The sequence below is a fragment of the Phyllobates terribilis genome, unplaced genomic scaffold (genome assembly GCF_046119375.1).
Source record: "Phyllobates terribilis strain yellow unplaced genomic scaffold, ASM4611937v1 Scaffold_3__8_contigs__length_932513732, whole genome shotgun sequence".
In the NCBI taxonomy this organism is placed as follows: Eukaryota; Metazoa; Chordata; class Amphibia; order Anura; family Dendrobatidae; genus Phyllobates; species Phyllobates terribilis.
Window position 1 is genome coordinate 202,857,251 of NW_027362763.1, and position 20,283 is coordinate 202,877,533.

Consider the following 20,283-nt stretch of genomic DNA (forward strand, 5'->3'; position numbering starts at 1 on the left):
TTCCAGACTCTGGAAGACCTACAGGTTGTACTGGCAACGTCCCTCGTGTTGGTTTTACGGGGAACTGTTGCCCGCCTTCTGTGTGCGGCCACCTCACTGCTTCTCCCTGCCTGTTGGGGTACTCTGCCTCACTCACCCTGTGTGCTGCTGGCCTCGCTCTGCATGTCCTCCTGCCACGTTGGGTCAGTTACTAGATCATCCACCACCTCCTCCTCTTCCACTTGCGCACCACGATCCTCCTCCTCACTTCCTGGCAATTGTGTCTCGTCATCGTCCACCTCTTGTGACAAATTGCCAGCATAGACTTCCTGTGGCCGTGGCTGTTCAAATATTTGGGCATCGCTACATGGGATCTCCTCTTCCACCACTTCAAGCGGAGCAGGCGAGGGGCACAAATCTGGAAATGGACCAGTGAACAGCTCTTCAGAGTGTCCAAGTGTGGAATCAATTGCTGTCTGACGACACTCGGCATGGTGGGAGGAAGGAGCATCAGGGTGAGGAGGAGTATGCGGTCGAGACTCACGGCTACTAAGAGTTGACCGTGTGGAAGACAGACCGGAGGTGGTGGTGCCCAGGTAACTGGAAGTATTATCTGCTATCCAATTAATAACCTGTTCACACTGATCAGTTGGCAATACTGGTGTTGTTCTGTGCTTCCCTAGTAATTCGGTCAAGAAGTGGGAGCGAGAAGATGTGGCTGTTGGTTGTGGCACATTTTCACCTTGGCCACGGCCCCGGCCTCTGCACGCACCATCACCAGAACGTCCACTTCCACGTCCCTTGCCACGCGCCTTGCCCGTTGTAAAGGAAGTAAAATAGCTTACACTCGCACTATCAATGGAAAAAGGGTAATAAAAAGTAGATTAGAACCGTGGAAGAGGAAAACCACAGTTCTATTTCACTGGCCTACACCCGACTCTTTTAAACAATCTGAACAATCAGGGAGAAACTATTACTGTTTTACTTTACGGAAAAAAGCCCAAAAGCTGAATAATAGAGATTTTTTACCGTGGAATGGCAAAACCACAGTTAATGTTTACTGGGGTATACCAGAAAATTTTAAATAGATATATTTGCGGCTGAACAGTGAGCGACACACTCAAACTGTTTTTTTTAGGTAAAAATGGCCAAAAAGTGGATAATACAGAGATTTGACCCGTGGAACTGCAAAACCACACTTGTATTTCTCGGGCCTACACCAGACTATTTTCAACAGATACAGTGCTGGCCAAAAGTATTGGCACCCCTGCAATTCTGTCAGATAATACTCAGTTTCTTACTGAAAATTCATTTAATTTGTCTTCAATGAAAAAAACACAAAAAGAATTGTCCTAAAGCCAAATTGGATATAATTCCAGACCAAACCTAAGAAAGGGGGTGGACAAAAGTATTGGCACCCTTTGAAAAATCATGTGATGCTTCTCTAATTCGTGTAATTAACAGCATCTGTAACTTACCTGTGGCACCTAACAGGTGTTGGCAATAACTAAATCACACCTGCAGCCAGTTAACATGGATTAAAGTTGACTCAACCTCTGTCCTGAGTCCTTGTGTGCACCACATTGAGCATGGAGAAAAGAAAGAAGACCAAAGAACTGTCTGAGGACTTGAGAAATCAAATTGTGAGGAAGCATAAGCAATCTCAAGGCTACAAGTCCATCTCCAAAGACCTGAATGTTCCTGTGTCTTCCGTGCGCAGTGTCATCAAGAAGTTTAAAGCCCATGGCACTGTGGCTAACCTCCCTAGATGTGGACGTAAAAGAAAAATTGAGGAGAGATTTCAACGCAAAATTGTGCGGATGGTGGATAAAGAACCTCGACTAACATCCAAACAAGTTCAAGCTGCCCTGCAGTCCGAGGGTACAACAGTGTCAACCCGTACTATCCGTCGGCGTCTGAATGAAAAGGGACTGTATGGTAGGATACCCAGGAAGACCCCACTTCTTACCCCGAGACATAAAAAAGCCAGGCTGGAGTTTGCCAAAACTTACCTGAGAAAGAATAAAATGTTTTGGAAGAATGTTCTCTGGTCAGATGAGACAAAAGTAGAGCTTTTTGGGAAAAAGCATCAACATAGAGTGTACAGGAGAAAAAAAGAGGCATTCAAAGAAAAGAACACGGTCCCTACAGTCAAACATGGCGGAGGTTCCCTGATGTTTTGGGGTTGCTTTGCTGCCTCTGGCACTGGACTGCTTGACCGTGTGCATGGCATTATGAAGTCTGAAGACTACCAACAAATTTTGCAGCATAATGTAGGGCCCAGTGTGAGAAAGCTGGGTCTCCCTCAGAGGTCATGGGTCTTCCAGCAGGACAATGACCCAAAACACACTTCCAAAAGCACTATAAAATGGTTTTAGAGAAAGCACTGGAGACTTCTAAGATGGCCAGCAATGAGTCCAGACCTAAATCTCATAGAACACCTGTGGAGAGATCTCAAAATGGGAGTTTGGAGAAGGCACCCTTCAAATATCAGGGACCTGGAGCAGTTTGCCAAAGAAGAATGGTCTACAATTCCAGCAGAGCATTGTAAGAAACTCATTGATGGTTACCGGAAGCGGTTGTTCGCAGTTATTTTGGCTAAAGGTTGTGCAGCCAAGTATTAGGCTGAGGGTGCCAATACTTTTGTCCGGCCCTTTTTTGGAGTTTTGTGTGAAATGATCAATGATTTGATTTTTGCTTCATTCTCTTTTGTGTTTTTTCCTTGCAAGCAAATTGAATGAAGAGAATAATACCAAAGAATTTGTGATTGCAATCATTTTCACGAAGAAACTGAGTATTATCTGACAGAATTGCAGGGGTGCCAATACTTTTGGCCAGCACTGTATATTTGTGTCTGAACAATCAGGAGACACTACTGTTTTTCTTTACAGCAAAAAATGCAAAGAAGCAGGATAATACAGAGATTTGACCCGTGGAACTGCAAAACCACACTTGTATTTCTCGGGCCTACACCAGACTATTTTCAACAGATATATTTGTGTCTGAACAATCAGGAGACACTACTGTTTTTCTTTACAGCAAAAAATGCAAAAAAGCAGGATAATACAGAGATTTGACCCGTGGAACTGCAAAACCACAGTTATAATTTACTGGTGTATACCAAACTATTTTCAACAGATATATTTGTGTCTGAACAATCAGGAGACACTACTACTGTTTTTCTTTATGGCAAAAAATGGCAAAAGCAGGATAATACAGAGATTTGACCCGTGGAACTGCAAAACCACACTTGTATTTCTCGGGCCTACACCAGACTATTTTCAACAGATATATTTGTGTCTGAACAATCAGGAGACACTATTAATTTTTTTTTACGGCAAAAAATGCCAAAAGCAGGATAATAGAGATTTTTTACCGTGGAACAGCAAAACCACAGTTATAATTTACTGGTGTATACCAGACTATTTTAAATATATATATCTGCGGCTGAACAGTGAGCAACACACTCAAACTGTTTTTTTTTAGATACAAATGGCCCATGGAACTGCAAAACAACACTTCTATTTCTCTAGCCTACACCAGACTATTTTCAACAGATATATTTGTGTCTGAAAAATCAGAGACACACTTTTTTTTTTTGGGGGGGGGAGGGGACTCCAAAAGGTTAATAAGACGGGTATTTGTACAGTGTGAATGAGGAAAAAAAAAAGAGGATTTAGATGAAAAAAAAAGGATTTTTCCTGGCCCCCGAGACCTGGAGCTAAGTCCAGCAATTTCAGCAACAGGAGCACACAGGACTGTAATGCAGCGTTTGGTATAACCACTGCGTCTTCCATACAACCTGCCTGCCTGATATCTGGGATGGATATTAGTCCTGAGAAGGACTGTTTGTTTGATCTGGCAGCCTTTACAGACCCTACACTAACTATTTCGCAGGATATATCTCTCCCTAAATCAGCAGCGCTGTCCCTACACTGTCTGATCCCAGCCGTCTGTGTCCAAGATGGCTGCGCCCGGTTTTAAATACTCGAGGTGACGCTGTGCGGCCAGCCAATCACTGTAATGCCCACAAACAACATGGCTGCGGCATTACAGTGACTGGCTGGCAATCCCTGCATGTTCATTGGCTCTGTAAAGAGCGCCAAACATGCAGGGCGGAGACCCGAGCTCCCGCCCGAGTAACCCGGAAATGCTCGGTGCTCGCCGAACATCCCGAGTAGCGTGATGCTCGGGCGAGTACCGAGCAGTGTCGAGCATGCTCGCTCAACAGTAATTAAAACACAGAAAAAATAAAATAAAACATTTAAATGACACTAATGATCCTGTATAATAAAGACGCTAGACATATACCATAAGCTGTGTGATAAAAAGATGGAAAATTTAGAAAAATAACTCGTTTAGGAAGGAGTTATTGAAAATAAGATAATGTATAATTAACTCATTCATGACACATTAATACTCTAATAATATGTAGCATATAATGTTCTGATATGATATCAATCATGAAATTTCAATCCCTCTGTATGGAAACGTAAAGCTGTGCACCCAGATTATTTTCACAGCTTCATAATATAAGCAGAATTATTGCACGCATATATAAAATGCACTGTTATTTAAATAAGAGTGTCCTATCCCTTTAAATATAGTGTGTTGCATGACACCGATCAGCAGCCAATCAGATTGCTGGATTTGAATTTAAAAAGAAGCAAACTGTCAATCATCCTCAGTCTGTTACAGGACAGTGAGCAGTGAAGATGGAGGTCAGTGGGTGCTCCCATCCCATCATCTCATGTAACTGACGCTGGTTTATCTCATCTCCCTGAAGCTTCATTCATGTTATTTGGAAACGGCTGATGAACGACTGTTGTCACCTGCCACTAGGGGGAGCTATCAGTATAATATGTATTTACTGGTGCACTGTACTCCCCCTAGTGGCTGGAGGAAAGCAGAATTGTATTATTAGGTTACACAGGACACTCTGCTGCCAGTAGTATTTATTAAGGGTCCTTTTTTGCCACTAATGTCAATGGGATTAGTGTTCTGATACTGTTAATGGGGGTTAGGCGTTATGTGCTGTTAATGAAGTCACTTTGGCTGTTATGTTTGTAGTTATTTGTATTTGGCATGAAGAACATACAGATACATGTATGCCATGTATCTTTATTTACAGGGCACCATCACAATCCATTGTACCATATGTTTTGCATGTGTTATTGCTAGTTTTGCGCCAGCGTGCTCGGTTAACCCTTTCACTGAGCACGCTTGGGTGCAGCATCTATGCTCGAGCCGCCATGGCTGCATGTGTCGCGGATTGTTAGATAGCTGTGACACATGTAGGGATTGCCTAACAAACAGGCAATCCCTGCATGTGTCGCAGCTGTCTAACAGCCGCTACACACGCAGCCGCGGCGTATCAAACCAAGATGCCGAGAACACCGCAAATACTCGAGCAGCACCCGAGCGTGCACGGTGAAGGGTTAACCGAGCAAGCTCGTGTAACACTAGCTATTACCTACACTGGTGTCTCTACTATGAGGAGACTCTACAAACACCCAGTAAATGCTATGCTCCATGTGGTCATTGTGCCTACATGTATGAGCGTAATGGGGGTCCGATACCTGGAGATTCACTATGAATATGTGTAGAAAGTTGCGGTGTTTGGTTCTTTATCAGATCTGTGACCAGTGGCGTACCGCCAATGAAGGCAGGCCACGCGACTGCTATGGGGCCCGTGAACCGGGGGGCCCCGCCGCCACTCCTGCATCGGGCCCCCGCCGCCCCTCCTGCATCTGCCCTTCCCCTTCTCTGGCCAGTCAGCATCGCACCCCCCGCTCCGCATTCAACTGTATCGGCGGGCAGATGCCGATACAGTTGAAAGCAATGACGGGAGGAGGGAGCGTCATGTGACACTCCCTCTCCCATCATTCCTCCTCTGCATCTGACGCAGGTCACCGCAGGTCCGGGCGCTGGTGTATGCGGTGCTGGGACCCATCGTGATGAAAGCCAGGGAGATAGAGAAGGAGCTGCAGCAGGTGAGACAGTGCGGTAGACTACAGGACCCAGCAAGGCTCTGAGCATCTAGCACCAGGAGCGACCGGAAGCGGCATGTCCCAGAATCAGGAGGATGACACCGGGGGCAGCGGAGCCGAGCTTGTCCAAGCCCTGTAGCCGCCTCCACTCTGCTGCATCTGCCTGACTGCATCATCCGCTGCTGCCTGCAGACTCCCCGCAGCTTCTACTGCCCCGCGCCCCCTGCCTACACTGCACTGCTTCTATACTGGGGTCACACAGGGCGCGGGGTGGGGGGGGGGATCACACACCTGCTGACAGCATTCACAGGGGCGATCCCCGGAATCTCCCCCTCTAAAAAAAATATATAGTGGACCTGTGTATATGTATATGTGTGTGTGTGTGCGTGTGTGTGCGTGTGTGTATATATATATATATATATATATATATATATATATATACACAGTGGTGGTGAAAAATATTGGCACTCCTCCAATTCTGTCAGATAATACTCAGCTTCTTCGTGAAAATGATTGCAATCACAAATTCTTTGGTATTATTATCTTCATTTAATTTGCTTGCAAGGAAAAAACACAAAAGAGAATGAAGCAAAAATCAAATCATTGATCATTTCACACAAAACTCCAAAAATGGGCCAGACAAAAGTATTGGCACCCTCAGCCTAATACTTGGTTGCACAACCTTTAGCCAAAATAACTGCGAACAACCGCTTCCGGTAACCATCAATGAGTTTCTTACAATGCTCTGCTGGAATTGTAGACCATTCTTCTTTGGCAAACTGCTCCAGGTCCCTGATATTTGAAGGGTGCCTTCTCCAAACTGCCATTTTGAGATCTCTCCACAGGTGTTCTATGGGATTCAGGTCTGGACTCATTGCTGGCCACCTTAGAAGTCTCCAGTGCTTTCTCTCAAGCCATTTTATAGTGCTTTTGGAAGTGTGTTTTGGGTCATTGTCCTGCTGGAAGACCAATGACCTCTGAGGGAGAACCCAGCTTTCTCACACTGGGCCCTACATTATTCTGCAAAATTTTTTGGTAGTCTTCAGACTTCATAATGACATGCACACGGTCAAGCAGTCCAGTGCCAGAGGCAGCAAAGCAACCCCAAAACATCAGGGAACCTCCGCCATCTTTGACTGTAGAGACCGTGTTCTTTTCTTTGAATGCCTCCTTTTTTTTTCCTGTACACTCTATGTTGATGCTTTTTGCCAAAAAGCTCTACTTTTGTCTCATCTGACCAGAGAACATTCTTCCAAAACGTCTTAGGCTTTCTCAGGTAAGTTTTGGCAAACTCCAGCCTGGCTTTTTTATGTCTCGGGGTAAGAAGTGGAGTCTTCCTGGGTATCCTACCATACAGTCCCTTTTCATTCAGATGCCGACGGATAGTACGGGTTGACACTGTTGTACCCTCGGACTGCAGGGCAGCTTGAACTTGTTTGGATGTTAGTCGAGGTTCTTTATCCACCATCCGCACAATCTTGCGTTGAAATCTCTCGTCAAATTTTCTTTTCCGTCCACATCTAGGGAGGTTAGCCACAGTGCCATGGGCTTTACACTTCTTGATGACACTGCGCACGGAAGACACAGGAACATTCAGGTCTTTGGAGATGGACTTGTAGCCTTGAGATTGCTCATGCTTCCTCACAATTTGGTTTCTCAAGTCCTCAGACAGTTCTTTGGTCTTCTTTCTTTTCTTCATGCTCAATGTGGTACACACAAGGGCACAAGACAGAGGTTGAGTTAACTTTAATCCATGTTAACTGACTGCAAGTGTGATTTAGTTATTGCCAACACCTGTTAGGTGCCACAGGTAAGTAACAGGTGCTGTTAATTACACAAATTAGAGAATCATCACATGATTTTTCAAACAGTGCCAATACTTTTGTCCACCTCCATTTTTATGTTTGGTGTGGAATTATATCCAATTTGGCTTTAGGACAATTCTTTTTGTGTTTTTTCATTGAAGACAAATTAAATGAAGATAATAAGACCAAACAATTTGTGATTGCAATCATTTTCAGGAAGAAACTGAGTATTATCTGACAGAATTGCAGGGGTGCCAATACTTTTGGCCACCAGTGTATATATATATATATATATATATATATATATATATAAAATCTCTTTCTCTCCCTCTCTTTTTATCTTTCTCTCTCTTTCTCTCTCTCTCTGGCTCAAGAATGGGCATTATTGAAGGGGTTAAGTGACTTTGGGCCACTGATTTCACACTGCAGACACACAGATCAGGTTGCCCCACATCACAGTGCACTATACTGCGTGGAGGACCATGGGGAGTGCATTATACTCTGTGGAGTGTGAAGGTTTGTGTGGGGCCATTATACTGTTTAGAGGGCTAGTGCAGGCCATTATATTGTATGTAGGCCCATTATACTGCATGGACGGCTGTGTGGGGGTCACAGTTGGGGTCACCATACTTTGCCTTGGGAATTGAGGTGGGGTACAGTAGGGTCATTATATTGTGCATGTGGAGGAATACACCATGGGGGTATAATACTGTGTTTGGGGTGCACTTTTGTTGGCATCATACTTTATGGGACAATGAAAGAGGGATCTGGGACTTCAGCAGGAGGAAAATAACTTTGTAAAGGCTGGAAAGTTATGAGATATGGTATTCTGTGACCCCAACAATTATTTACGAGGCCCAATTAGAACTTCTGCTATGGGGCCCCATGATTCCTATGTACGCCCCTGTCTGTGACTAAATCTTTTTTGCTTTTACAGCTTTCACTATGGATTCCACAATACAGGATATATACATGTCAGCGAGCCGCAGATCTCTGGAGGTCAGCAGCTATATTATAAACCGACCCCTGTTCCTATTCTCCGTCCCTCATGAGTGATAAGTGGACGCTCACCAGATTCTGTTTTCTGTAGGACAGCTACCTCCGCCAGGAGTGTGTCTTCAGACCTGGATGCTTCTCATGTGAGTTTTTTTAGATTAACTGGAAATTCTTTTTATCTGTAAATAAAGTACCATTCATTTAAATCAGCATTTAGTAATCCAGAACATCTGTTAGTCCAGAAGTGAATTGCAACACAATGTAGATTGAGAAGAAAGTAAATTAGAAAATAGTTTTAAATTGTAAGGATTTGATGCCTCTGAACATTGTATGATTGATCCCATTATCTGCTTGTGTTTTCATTTCAGCTTATCCCAGCACAGAGGAGGAGAGAGAACAACTGATTCTCATTTACTGCACAAGATTTCTCCCATCACCCATCTTCAATATGGAGGTCACTGATCATACCGCACATCATGTCATCAATGTTCTGTCCATCGATATAAAGGAATGTCTCAATAAACAATTAATGAATGTATTCTTTTCTTAGCGCCTCATGCCGACCAACCGTGAAGCTCAGAAAAAATACCTGCCATTCCCTTTATATGAAGAAAAAACTGAGCCAACATCAATGACGACAGAGGAGTCGAAGGAAGAGGAGATGAAGATATCCAAGGAGGCAATGAAGTATCGGGAAGTAAGAGGGTTGGAAGAAGATGAGGCAGAAGGCACCAGGGGGAAAGAAGAAGATGAGGAGGCATCAGAAGATAAAGAAGAAATTGTGCAAAAAAAAACAGCAACTGGGCCAGAAGAATTCAGAAGTAGCCGGAACGAAGACTGAAGATCCGCCAACAGTCCATCCTTCAATACGTTAACACCAACCTCAGAGGAAGGAGAAATATCATCTGGACCATCCTCCTCAAACCAATGAGATGCTGATGGACTGTATGGCCAACATTCAAGCTGTAGTAATATCGACTACATCAAATCTAATAATAATAAATAGAATACATATAAAATAGTAATTATTAGGTTGAAAAAATGCTTTAAAATTTAGTCAAAACATTATAAAGACTTTTCTAATATTAGGAGTAGCAGTATTGTATGTAATATTATAATAAGAGCAGTAACTCTAACATTAATTGCATAATAATGATAGAGAGGTAAAATTAACATTAGCAAATTTGATCCAGGGTTCTAGGACTGATCGCCTTTTCCCGGGGTCAAGAAGGAATTTTCCCCCTGACAAACCAATTGGCTGAATGTGTCCTGGGGTTTTTGCCTTCTTCTGGATCAACAGATTTAGGAATAAGGACCTAGGTATTAGTAAGATTATAGTAGATTTAGCACTAGTGTAATAATAGTATAATATAGTAGAAAGTGTAATAGTAGTGATCATAAAACAATAATAATTTCACTAGCAAAGTAGTAATAAAATTAAACTATACTATTAAAAATAAAATGTTAATAATTTTTATACAGTACAGACCAAAAGTTGGGACACACCTCATTTAAAGATTTTTCTGTATTTTCATGACTATGAAAATTGTACATTCACACTGAAGGCATCAAAACTATGAATTAACACATGTGGAATTATATACTTAACAAAAAAGTGTGAAACAACTGAAAATATGTCTTATGTTCTAGGTTCTTCAAAGTAGCCACCTTTTGCTTTGATGACTGCTTTGCACACTCTTGGCATTCTCTTGATGAGCTTCAAGAGGTAGTCACCAGAAATGGTCTTCCAACAATCTTGAAGGAGTTCCCAGAGATGCTTAGCACTTGTTGGCCCTTTTGCTTTCACTCTGCGGTCCTGCTCACCCCAAACCATCTCAATTGGGTTCAGGTCTGGTGACTGTGGAGGCCAGGTCATCTGGCGTAGCACCCCATCACTCTCCTTCTTGGTCACATAGCCCTTACACAGCCTGGAGGTGTGTTTGGGGTCATTGTCCTGTTGACACTATATAATTCCACATGTGTTAATTCGTAGTTTTGATGCCTTCAGTGTGAATGTACAATTTTCATAGTCATGAAAATACAGAAAAATCTTTAAATGAGAAGGTGTGTCCAAACTTTTGGTCAGTACTGTACGCCTTTTCCCGGGGTCAAGAAGGAATTTTTCCCCCGTGACACAAATTGCCCGAATGTGTTTGAGGTTTTTGCCTTCTTCTGGATCAACAGCTTTAGGAATAGGGATCTAATTTATAGATTTAGTAAAATATCAATATAAATGTTAGCAATAATGGTAATAATCAAATAGCAACAATCCAAAGATATCTATAATAAAATATTAAGAGTAGAATATTAGTAATATAATAGTAAGAATATAAGTAAAATAGCAGCAAGCGAAAAATAACATAAATAATAGTAATAATAATACAACATTATTTATAGAAATAACTATAATAATTAGTTTATAGTTATTAGGTATTTGGGGATTGATCGAGGGTTCTTGGACTGATCGACTTTTCTCAGGGTCAAGAAGGAATTTTTCCCCTGTGGCCTGAATTGGCAGAATGTGCTCAGGTTTTTTTTTGCCTTCTTCTGGATCAATAGCATTAGGAATAGGGATTTAATTAATAGTAAACTGAGAAATATTAGTAATAATATTAGAAAGAGTAAGTTATCTTTAAATAATGATAGCAATAAAATAGTAATATAAATTATAATAGTATAGTATTATCAGAAATAGTATAATAATAACGTATGTTATTATAATTTTCAACTGGTGCAAATCGATAATATTTAATTGGTGGTACAAAATAAGTGGCACCTATGGATACTGTAATAATGAAGGCATAATCGCAAAGAATGTGTGGCACCCCAGGGGTCTGGTTGCCACAGTAATAGAGATATTATGTCTGAAAGCAAGTGGGAAGTTTCCCTGGTCAGGAGCCCTAAGCATGCAACACGGCCCACCCAGACCTGGGAGGGGAGGAATCTGCCCTTATAAACTGGGTCTGGGGCAGGATTAAGACAGTCAGAGCCTGGAGTGAAGTTCCAGACACAGGGAGAGTTACAACAGGAGCTCTGTAGGAGCAGGAGTGAGTGCCAGGGGCTGGAAGCTAGAAAGCTCGCCTTGGCTGAAGACACTAAACCCGGACACGGAGTCCGAGGCTGTGGGGACATCCAGGTCCAGCAGCAGAATCCAACCGGCAGGGGATTCCATGTCCTCTGGCCTTAGAAACTCGAAGGCACGGTCACAAGCAAGGGACCAGCACCACCATCGTGAAGCGGAGGCTAACGGAAGGCCCCAAGTCACCGGCCATACGGGTGAGCACCACACGGTATACTCAGGGACGTGGGCTACTTCTACCCGCATAGAGCAAGGTAGCCAGGAAAGAGTGCAGATAGTCGGGGAGGCCTACAACTCCACCTGGCCAGGGGAGATCCTGCTTGCTCACAGACTGACCAGGCCCCTACTGCTAACCAGTACTCCCGGGAGGGTCTGCTTTATACCATCAGTAAAGACCCTGAACTGCACCACACGTCTCTGTGTTTCATCGCCGCACCAGCACCATTACTACTGGGACGCTCACACCATCACTCTCATCATTCACACTAGCTGCCCTGAGGCAATACTTCTCCCGTGGGGAGTTATCCCATACTCAGCTGCGCAAACAACATCAGCCTCAGCGGTCGGCAGCGCAGCGGCGGTCCCCACTGACCGCAATCCACGTGTGGCGTAGTCGGACATTGTTATTACTTAAGACTGCCACTAGTTTGACCGCCCTGGGCACGGACCGGGTCACCACCACGGAGAACTACAACCCCCAGCGATCCGGCTCTGGGTATTCCCCTGCACAGCACAGGCCCAGGGGGCGCGTCAACTTTGGCGTAGTCGGCAGGATTTCGTGCCCGCAACCACCGGGTACTGCGTGCCTGAAAAAGACTTTTATACTTACCTGTGGTGAAGTTTCCCGCTGTCCGGAGTCGTTTCCCGCCATCGGACGCCATCTTGGACCGTTTCCCGCCGTCTTCTGCCGTCTTCCCGCCATCCGCAGCTGCTTCCCGCCTTCGGACGCCATCTTCGGGACGCCGCACGGGAAGAAGAGGGGCGTGGACGCCGAAAGCGCGCGAGATCCGAAGCTCCGCCCCACGCACTGACGCTGCGCAAAGTCCTGGAAGGGAGGAAGAGCGACGCTGACGTCATCGGAGCGCGACGCCAGGTCCTCGACCCCGACGATCGACTGCGGAGCCGCGGCCTACGGAAGAAGAGTATCACAAGGTAGGCCACGGTCCACTAGGGGGGAAGGAGGATGTCGGACACCGAGGGGAGCTCCACCGCCACACCGGCCGCCAGCGCAACCGCTGCAGCGGTCATGCCATTCACCATGCCCTATATCCCGGGGGCAACCTGGCTACCCCAGTACTCAGGGGAGTCACATACCCTAAGTGACTTTAGGGAAAGATTTGATAGCCTCTTCCAAGTATACCCCCTCACAGAAGAGCAAAAAGTGAGCATCCTAGTGGCCCAGTTAATCGGGGCAGCCCAAAGGGAGGTAAAGTCCTGGTCACCTGGGAAGAAGAGGACTGTCAGAGAGATACTAGCCCGGCTGAAAGACACATTTGATACCCACACCTCAGCCGAAATAAAGCTCAGATTTTATGGGTGCAAACAACGGGCACATGAAAGTATAAGAGACTATGCTCTAAACCTGCAAGAGGCCCTGAGAGCCATTAAGCAGGCAGACCCTGACAGCGTGGGAAATGAAGACAAGCTGTTGACCGAACAATTTATTGAGGGTCTACTGTGCAATGCCCACCGAACCCAGTTGCGAGCAATGGCCTTACAGGACCCTGACCTGGACTTTGCACAGTTCAAGGACAGAGCCATCCGGGTGCTCCGAGAACCGGCACCAGGTGGCGCTGCGACCCACAGGCGCCCTGCTATCACTTATCACCAGGAGACGGCGCCCTTGTCTGCAGGGCCTGTGGGAGCTGATGCGCAGGCTTTGAACAATGACACGGCAACAGACCTGCACCATCAGGTCGAAGAGCTGACTAAAAGCGTTGCCGCGCTAACCAGAACTGTGCAGTCTTTACAGGTCTCTTCTCCTGGAAAGATCCAGCTGGCATCCTGACCGGAGGACGTCCCGTGGCGCCGACTGAGGAGGACCCCACCGGCCAGAGGAAGACCCAGCGACAGATACAACGAGGACGGACGACCCATCTGCCGCCGCTGCAATCAACCCGGACATATGGCAAGGTACTGTCATTTAAACGGGCACAACCTGGGGTAGAGGGCCAACCCCCAGGCTTAAGACCATCAGGCCCATAAAACTGGCGTGACAAATACGTAGGGGGACGTCCAGTCTTGCCTGTGGTACTGGATGGCATTCCTATGAGTGCCCTACTAGACACCGGGTCACAGGTCACCACCATCCCGTACGTGCTCTTCAAGCGGTACTGGAATGACTCGGACATAACCCGCTACCCAGATGACGACCTGAGCATTATCGCCAGCAATGGTCAGCCCGTGCCACAGATAGGATTTAAGGAAGTGACCATCAAGGTCGGTAAAGTTGAACTGCCGGCACAAGGACTTATCATTGTGGACATTGACCGCCGCGAGAGTCACCCAAAAATAACCCTAGGTACTAACGTAATTGAAAACTGTCTTGCAGAGGTGATTCTTATTTTGCAACAGGTTGCCAAGAACGCCAGTTCCAGCCAGCAGCGTGTCCTCCAAAAAGAGATCCGGGCACTGATGAAACGGCAACAGGTGGAACTATCTGGTGGTGAGATAGGTAGCGTGAGAATGTGTGACCCGTTCCCTATTGCCATGCCCCCAAAAAGTGAGATGATGATTTGGTGTCGGGCAGCTATTGGTCTAAGAGGTAGAGACTACCAAGCAATGGTAGAACCCGTCTACTCAGACAGTAGGCCCACCATTTTGACAGCACGGGGGGTGGTCAATGTACGCCATGGGAGGGTGCCCGTCCGCATCATCAATATCGGGGAGAGAGAAGTATACCTGCCCCGGTATGCCACGCTAGCCAAATTGTTCACCATCAACCAGAACTCTGTACAGGCCGTGGAACCCTTGTCTCCATCTCAACCAGAGGAAGGTAACGGCTCTAAGAAACCAATGGAGGACTGGTGTCAGCAACTGCATTTGGGTACTGACTCCACTCCCTCACACCAAAAACAGGGAGTCTATCGGGTGGTTCAAGAGTACGAGAGAGTGTTTAGTAAACACCCGCTAGACTTCGGGCGAGTAAAGGGGGTAGAACATCACATCCCCACGGGAGACCATCCTCCCATAAAGGAGAGATACCGACCCGTACCCCCTGCACACTATCAACACTCCAAGGGGATGCTAAAAGACATGAAGGAGGCTGGGGTAATTAGGGACAGCTGTAGCCCCTGGGCAGCTCCACTAGTCTTAGTGAAAAAGAAAGACAACACCATGAGAATGTGTGTAGACTACAGGAAGGTCAACCGTATCACACACAAAGATGCGTACCCGTTACCAAGGATAGAAGAGTCCTTAGCTGCATTAAAATCTGCTAACTTCTTCTCTACTTTGGATCTCACTAGCGGGTACTGGCAGGTTCCTGTAGCAGAGGCGGACCGTGAGAAGACCGCATTCACCACCCCGATGGGACTCAGCGAATTTAACTGTATGCCGTTCGGGCTCTGCAATGCACCAGGAACCTTCCAACGGTTGATGGAATGCTGTCTGGGACACCGGAACTTCGAGACGGTCCTATTATACCTGGACGATGTCATCGTCTATTCCAAGACCTATGAGGACCATCTGGAACACCTGGCGGAAGTGTTTGAAGCCCTGGCGAACTATGGCCTAAAAGTAAAACCCTCAAAGTGTCATCTACTGAAACCAAAGGTACAGTACCTGGGACATGTGGTGAGTGCTGACGGAGTGGCTCCCGACCCTGACAAGATCACCGTGATCAAGGACTGGCCAAGACCATCCAGCATAAAGGAAGTGCGGCAGTTCCTCGGGTTGGTAGGCTACTACCGAAGATTCATTCCCGGTTTTACCAAGAAGGCAGCTCCTATGCAGGACCTCCTGATAGGCCAGTCCAGGAAGGCCAAAAACCAGAAGCCACCCTTCAAATGGGAAAAGCTGGAAGAGGAGTCCTTCCGCCAGCTGAAGATGGCCCTCACGGGGGATGAAATCCTGGCGTACCCTGATTACAGCCAGCCCTTTATCCTCCACACGGACGCAAGTAACATCGGGCTAGTAGCCGTACTGTCCCAGATCCAGCAGGGGAGAGAACGGGTAATTGCTTACGCCAGCCGAAAACTGCGACCCACGGAAAGAAACCCTGAGAATTACAGCTCGTTCAAGCTAGAGTTCCTGGCAGTGGTGTGGGTAGTAACCGAACATTTCAAGCATTACCTTGCCTCTTCCAGGTTCACCGTGTACACGGACAACAACCCGTTGACACACCTGGACACTGCAAGACTGGGTGCCCTGGAGCAGAGATGGATGGCCCGCCTGTCCAATTTTGAGTTCACGATCAAGTACCGGGCAGGACGCTCCAATACCAACGCGGACGCCCTGTCCAGGATGCCGAACCTACCGGACGAAGGGGAGGATCCTGAAGAGTTGGAAGAGATCGAACTCCCTGCGTTTCACCGTCATGGGATTGCCCAGTATTCCCACCGTGTGAGGGGCCAGCGATCCGCTACGTTCAACCCCTTGCCCCACTACAACTGGGCGGAGACGCAAGACAGTGACCCCGCAGTCCGTCTGGTGAAGGAGATGCTGACCCAGGCTGACGCCCGCCTGGACCCAGACGCTCCGGAAGAGACCAAGCAACTGTGGACGGAAAAGAGCAGACTGTTCCTCTACAAGGAGAAGTTGTGCCGCAGAATGGTCAATTCCCGGACACATGAGCTGATCTGGCAGGTTGTGGTACCGAGACGGGACGCAGCTATGGTGCTGGAGGCCTACCACAATGGGACAGGGCACTTCGGATGGAAGAAGCTGGAGTTCCTGCTGCGTGAACGGTTCTACTGGATAGGCATGAGAGGAGCCATTGAGAGGTGGTGTAGAGACTGTGGCCCGTGCAATCTAAGAAGAAGGGACCGTGCCAGCCAGAGGACTCCCCTGCAAGCCCATCATCACCAGGCAGCCGCTGGAACTGGTCGCTCTGGACCATGTTAAACTGGCTCCAAGCAGAAGCGGGTATGTCTACGCCCTAACCATCGTGGATCACTACTCCCGGTTCCTGGTGGTGGTCCCTGTCAAAGACCTGACGGCTCAGACAGCAGCCAGAGCCTTCCAGCTGCACTTCTGCCGCCCACACGGGTACCCGGACCAAGTGCTAACGGACCAAGGACCAGCCTTCAAAGCGGAGGTCTTCCAGGAGTTCTGCAACCTGTATGGCTGCAAGAAGATAAGAACAACACCCTATCACCCCCAAACCAATGGACGCTGCGAGAAGATGAACCAGGTGTTGATAGATCTGCTAAAAACATTGCCCCTGGAAGAACGCAGTCTGTGGCCTGAGAAACTGCCCGATCTGGTGGACCTGTATAACCACATCCCGGTAGGTTCCACCAACTGTACCCCGGCTTACCTAATGCGAGCAAGACCTGGTAAGCTGCCTGTTGACCTGGATATGGGAGTCCTGATACCCGAGGACACCTCGCCAGAAGCAGACTGGGATACAGAACGGCAGCAACAGTACCGGAAAGTACAGGAGAGCGTCGAGCGAAGTCTCTGTCAATCGAGAGAAAGGCAGGAGAGGACTTATAAGCAATATGCTCCCGCTGTTCCCCTGGTACCTGGAGAGCAGGTCTTGAAAAGAAAAAGGCGGCTCCATAAGTTGGACGACCAGTGGGAAAAGGACCCATACACCGTACTGCCCTCAAGCCACAATAATCCAAAGGTGTACGTCATCAGCAAGGATGGAGGAGAGACCACAGCCACTGTCTCCAGAGACCACCTGAAAAAGTGCCCCGAGAAGTTGCAAAGCACGGATGAAGATCAGGAAGACCCTCAACCCGTAGAGGAAAAGGAGGAAATGATCAGCACCGTACTCGGAGACTTTCCCCGGTCCTGGACACAAGTAAACAACGCTATCGTGGTGCCCGTCCTCACCTTTCTCCAGCCAGCCCCTCAAGTGCCTACAGAAGACCAGGTAGAGCTGGAAGAGCAGCCGGCCCAGGAGGCAGAAGAGTCCACACCAGCAGCACAGGAGGATCAACCCTCTGCTAGTAGTGAGCCTGCCGTGCCCCTAGTGAGCCAAAGAGTGCGCAGACAGCTGCCCAGCTTACCCATAACACCTCCTACACCCTGTAGTGCAGGACCAGTTAGTGAGCTCCGTAGGTCCACTAGAGTCACTAGAGGTCAGATGCCCGCTCGCTGGAAAATATAAGTAATGCACTGTGAATTTATCTGTTTAACTGTTTATGGTTTATGTTTGTTGCCTGATATTAATTATGTTTCTCAGTTACCCTGCAGATTTTTATGGACTAACAGGTTATGGACACTGGATAACCGGAACAATTCTTGTAGATAGTAGAACATTGTGCCTCTTGCGAAGACGGCCACGGAAAAGAAAACCTGTCTGGCGCGGCCTCCTTGCGGCCCAAAGTAGCTAGCTTCAGCCTTGCAGCCACGCCCAAGGCCAACGCAAGGGGTTTGCTTTGGACAGGTCCCCTACTTCGCTTAAAGCTTCACCTTGGGTGATATGGACACCCGGTTGCGGACACGCCGTGACCTTTAAAGAACTAAAGCTTCTTGTAAATATGTTATTGTATTATTGTTATACCCTGTATTTATGTTTCTTTAAAAATGTGTTTAGTCCCGGAGTACTAAAATTTACTAGGGGGGGGATGTGGCACCCCAGGGGTCTGGTTGCCACAGTAATAGAGATATTATGTCTGAAAGCAAGTGGGAGGTTTCTCTGGTCAGGAGCCCTAAGCATGCAACACGGCCCACCCAGACCTGGGAGGGGAGGAATCTGCCCTTATAAACTGGGTCTGGGGCGGGATTAAGACAGTCAGAGCCTGGAGTGAAGTTCCAGACACAGGGAGAGTTACAACAGGAGCTCTGTAGGAGCAGGAGTGAGTGCCAGAGGCTGGAAGCTAGAAAGCTCGCCTTGGCTGAAGACACTAAACCCGGACACGGAGTCCGAGGCTGTGGGGACATCCAGGTCCAGCAGCAGAATCCAACCGGCAGGGGATTCCATGTCCTCTGGCCTTAGAAACCCGAAGGCACGGTCACAAGCAAGGGACCAGCACCGCCATCGTGAAGCGGAGGCTAACGGAAGGCCCCAAGTCACCGGCCATACGGGTGAGCACCACACGGTATACTCAGCGACGTGGGCTACTTCTACCCGCATAGAGCAAGGTAGCCAGGAAAGAGTGCAGATAGTCGGGGAGGCCTACAACTCCACCTGGCCAGGGGAGATCCTGCTTGCTCACAGACTGACCAGGCCCCTACTGCTAACCAGTACTCCCGGGAGGGTCTGCTTTATACCATCAGTAAAGACCCTGAACTGCACCACACGTCTCTGTGTTTCATCGCCGCACCAGCACCATTACTACTGGGACGCTCACACCATCACTCTCATCATCCACAATAGCTGCCCTGAGGCAATACTTCTCCCGTGGTGAGTTATCCCATACTCAGCTGCGCAAACAACATCAGCCTCAGCGGTCGGCAGCGCAGCGGCGGTCCCCACTGACCGCAATCCACGGGTGGCGTAGTCGGACATTGTTATTACTTAAGACTGCCACTGGTTTGACCGCCCTGGGCATGGACCGGGTCACCGCCACGGAGAACTACAACCCCCAGCGATCCGGCTCCGGGTATTCCCCTGCACAGCACAGGCCCAGGGGGCGCGTCAACTTCATAATCAAGCGAAACAGCAACGATCCAAAACCCAAGTTTTTCTACTGTATAAAAATTATTTTTATTGAATCCAAGTATAAAAAATCGGAATACAGATAATTGATGCACAGGAGGTGCACAAAGAACATACAATATATAAAAATACATCACAATAAGGGACATGCAAAACCCATTCTGTGAGAGCCATATGAGGCTATGTAGCCATGTGTACTAAACATTGAATACTCCACAAGTACACACTGCGGTCACTGATATAGATCTTGGAGTTTGTGTGTCAAGGGTCTGGCAGCTATTAGTGATGCAAGGTGTATAGAGTAATCCTTAAATAACAATGGATTCATTTGTATATGTGTGAATAAATAAATAGCTCCATATCCAGGCACAGGACCACAGGATACCAGGGCTCACAGACGGGCCATGCGTCCACCCCACCGCGTGTTTCGGCGCTGCCTTCTTTTTGCCCCCTGAAGGCACCTCCTGTGCATCAATCATCTGTATTCCGATTTTTTTAGACTTGAATTCAATAAAAATTATTTTTATACAGTAGAAAAACTTGGGCTTTGGATCGTTGTTGTTTCGTTTGATTAATAATAACGTAGTACATTACTAAGATCATTAGTCATCAGCAGGTTTGATCCAGAGTTTTAGGACTGATCGCTTTTTCCCGGGGTCA

General features: G+C 47.2%; 1 long non-coding RNA gene across 1 annotated transcript in view; it reads left to right on the top strand.

Moving 5' to 3' along the window:
• Positions 1-8,913, top strand: part of LOC141258028 (uncharacterized) — a 95,208-nt gene extending 86,295 nt beyond the window's left edge. Inside the window, exons 2-3 of the long non-coding RNA XR_012318167.1 lie at positions 8,712-8,773; positions 8,865-8,913. This is a non-coding gene — a long non-coding RNA (uncharacterized lncRNA). The remainder of the gene's footprint in view (positions 1-8,711; positions 8,774-8,864) is intronic.
• The last annotated feature ends 11,370 nt before the right edge of the window (positions 8,914-20,283 follow it).